Genomic DNA, 4,153 nt, shown 5'->3' on the forward strand with positions numbered 1-4,153 from the left:
TCTTGGACCTAGTTTGTAAAGCTTATGATGAAGAGGGACCATAAGTGAGTTATTGGAAGTTCCTTGGTTAGTTTGGGAGCCTTTTTTAAGGAACTTTGGTAAGGAGGGACTAAAGTTGTATAAGTGCTCATAAATGGGTCTATTTGAAGTGTCTTTTCTCATTCTTATCCCTCATGTAAATCAACCAAATACTCCATAATTGAACATTTTTCACTTCTTAATCCATGGTGTAATGTCGCACCCCATCCGCTGACGGAAACACCGATATGCACGACGTAAATCGGTGATCACATTTATTAAACACACATTAAACAATACAAATATAATTTTCTATTGTTACCAATATAGAAGTTATATTGAGAATAACTATTGTTAAATCGCGATACACGCCTAACAATCCAGTGTTTACAAATGTATAACAAAAATAGTAGGGAGTCTTCTATGCGAACACTTCTGACCAGCTAAATAACATGAGAATACATGGATTAAGATACGTCAACAAAAATTGTTTGTGAGTTTTTGTACCATCCAAATTTAGAGGTACATTTTATTTAAATTAAAGTTTGGCTTTTAGGGGATGTCACAGCGTGGCGAGGCATTTTTGGTTGCGGGTCTCTATTAACTCGCCACGAGATGGACTGTATAATCCACAGTGTGGCAGCCACTAAGGCCTTAAACCATAATTTTATGAGTTTTGCAGGATATTTAAAGGAATGAGGAGGCTAGGTTTTGCTTAACCTCATCCTCCACTACCCTCTTAAGCTTTGAAGAAACCCAAATTCCATTTCATTCATTTATGAAGCTTTCTTGAGTGCTTTTAGAGATTTTAAAGGAAGAAGAAAGAAGGAGTAAGCCAAGGATCAGCAAGCAAGTCCCCATCTCCCTTCCTCGCTCGATTATGGACCATTTTAAGTGTTCAAGGCTCCACCTTTTTGTTACTATGTTGCTAGATCTTGAGTTTTGGCCCATTTTCTTCTAGATCTTCTTAGTTGGGATGGTGAGATTTCATAAAGGTTGCAACTTTATGAAGCTCTGGATCTTTTAGAGTGATTCATGGTTTAGATCTAAATTTTGATTGGTTGTTTGAACTATGCATAAGATTTTGGTCATAATCCCCATTTTTGACATAATATAAGTCCAAGACATGCATTAGACATGCATGTCTAAAAAACACCAACCTTTGAGTCGGTTTTAGTGTTATAAGCTCTTCTTGAGTGAATGGGTTAATGACTTAAGGGATTCTTGGTTGAGCCTATGTCATGTTTTTTCCTTTTTGGACCTAAGACTTGAGATCTAGACCTCTTTGAAAGTCTTAATGGATAGCGTTGTAAACTTTATCTATTTAGACTATAAAAATGACCAAATCTGAGCTTGGGAACCTTTGGAATTGCAGGACTCAACTAACCCATTAAGATATTTTGAACTCGGTGCCCATGGCGTGGCCCTAGGTTGCCACGACGTGGTGACAGTGGGTAATCGCGTCTGTTTTGTCGTTTGAGGGTCACGATATGGCGATTCAACTTTGACCGTGGACTTTTTGACATGAGCTGACTTTAGGTCAAACCCCTGATTTTTGAAGGTAAACTAAGGGTGTGCCTTGTATGGCCGTATAAGTTCAGCTAACCCATTAAGATATTTTGAAATCGGAGCCCATAGCGTGGCCCTAGGTTGCCACAGCGTGGTGACAGGGGGTAATCGCGTCTGTTTTGTCGTTTGAGGGTCACGACATGGCGATTCAACTTTGACCGTGGACTTTTTGACATGATCCGACTTTAGGTCAAACCCCTAGTTTTGAAGGTAAACAAGGTGTGGCCGTATAAGTGGTGTATATCTTCTGTACTCTCGGCAGTAGGAGCGATAGTAGTTGATCGTTGTCTGATAGGTGAGTATTTTCACTATACTATGTAGGATGCTAGTTGTCTTTGTGATACTTTCATGGAAGACCTCGGGCGTAGCCCATGACATTTGCATGAAAGACCATGGGGGTAGCCCATGACACTTGGATGTTAGACTGTAACATCCCCCTCTGGCACGTATCACAATATTGTCCGCTTTGGGCTCCCGGGGCAAAAACTTCCCAGGGGTTACCCATCCCTAGATTGCTTTCGCCCGGGCACGCTTAACTGCATAGTTCTTATGTGATTGCTACCCTCACGACTTTAAAATGCGTTGTGAAAAGGAAGGTATCCATATCCCTTCTAAGGAAATGTTTCGTTCTCCTTCCAATCCGTTGTGGGATCAGGTGCAACCCACCTTAGAAGGTGGGTTGCACCTGATCCCACATCGACTAGGAAGGAGAACTAAGCATTCCTTATAAAGAGTGCGGATACCTTCCCTATCACAACGCGTTTTAAAGTCGTGAGGGCAGCAGATCCCATAGGAATTTTCCAGTTAAGTGTGCCCGGGAAAGAATAATTCAGGGATGGATGACCCCCTGGGAAGTTGTTGTTGGATTAATGTCTAAGTCCATAACTATAATTGGTAAGACTTGACCCGACCCGGCATGGTCCATTTGGGTTGCATGGCATCATGCACTTGGATAGACTATAATGAGAGAAATAAGACACTTACGGTTATTAATATATTATAAGTTCTAGTATATTAATAATAAGAATAATAAGATTATTTAATTAGTATTGATCAAGAATTAATCTAGGATTAATTAAGTGATCAAAAGAAGACTAATTAAATATATGGGTTGATTGTGTAAATCATCCATACTTGTATAGTGGGCTAATGCTCCATGGATTATCTAGTTGGGCCAAAACCCATATGATGCTCCATGGATGCTCCATGGTGTATTTGAACCCATGGATCCAAGGAAATGGAAAGTCATGACAATTAGGGTTTGCCCTAATTATAACACTATAAAAAGATATTATTCTTGACAAAATCGGCACTAGTATTATTCTAGAGAGGGCTAGCCGATTTTCATGAAGTGTAGAATTCTCTCAAGTTATTCCAAGTGTATTTGGTGTTGTGTGAACCATTTGAGGTGTCACACTTGGGGCACTAGGCACTCAAGCTTCATGAAGATATTCTACATCAAAGAGGTATGTATTCTATCTTGTTATATTGATAGTTTTGTATGCTAGATTAGGATAATACCTTGGATGTTCATATTTGCATGTATAATAGAGAAAACATAGATCCAAGGTATTTAGGGTTGCATGTACACTTAGGAGTGTTAGAATGCTCATAACCCAACAGTGGTATCAGAGCCTAGGCTTGTTTTCTTGTTATACTTGCAAAACTTCTTAAAAAATCGAAATTGTTGCTGTCTGATCATCAGACTCAGCGAGTCCATCAGGAGACTCGGCGAGTCCATGCCTAAAAAATGATCAAATCGATCCAACTCGCCGAGTCGGTTCATGCACTCGACGAGTTGGACCCCCAAACAGCATATTTTCGAGGTTTTTGGCTAGAAATGGACTAGGAACATTACCCTAAGTTGTTTTGAACTTATAAACTTGTTTTTTGAAGAGGTAATGTTCATGCTAATCCAATTTCAAAGATAATTGTCAATAGATTCATGTTTTGTATTAGTTTAAGGTTTAGACTAATTACATGAAAAAGTTTGATTTGAATTATCTTGTTCTTATGAGTTGCTTAGATTAATAGAAAAGTTGAATGAAATAGTTGTTTTCAATCCAAATTAATCTAAGAGTTGATTCTAAAATGTGTTTTTGTAACTTGTCCTCAAGTTATATGAAAAGTCACATTTAAGTTTCATAAAACTCATAAAAGTTGGCAAAGGTTACAAAAATGAAGAGTCTAGTTCTAATTAATTGGAGTTATGACTCCATAATTAGTCCTCAAGTTATGGAGGACCAAGAGTCTCTTCATTAAATAAATAAATAAAAATAATGTAACCTTAATTAATTCCATAAGTTATAAAATAAAGAAAAGTTAATTCTTTATTAGTTTAAAGTCTTCCATAATTTGTCATCAAGTTATGGAACTTGAAGAGTTTTTGAATTAAAACTACTTTAAATACATAAGTTATGGAATTAATTAGTTTTGAATAGTTTCAAAACTTGCCCTCAAATTTTGGAATTTGTAAAGTTTTCTCCTATGAATACTTTAATTCCAAGTTAGCCCTTAGAATTTTAAAAGTTAAAATTCAACCCTTATACTTTATAATATTATAAGT

Source organism: Lactuca saligna, chromosome 3 (genome assembly GCF_052625555.1).
Source record: "Lactuca saligna cultivar CGN05327 chromosome 3, ASM5262555v1, whole genome shotgun sequence".
NCBI classification, from domain to species: Eukaryota; Viridiplantae; Streptophyta; class Magnoliopsida; order Asterales; family Asteraceae; genus Lactuca; species Lactuca saligna.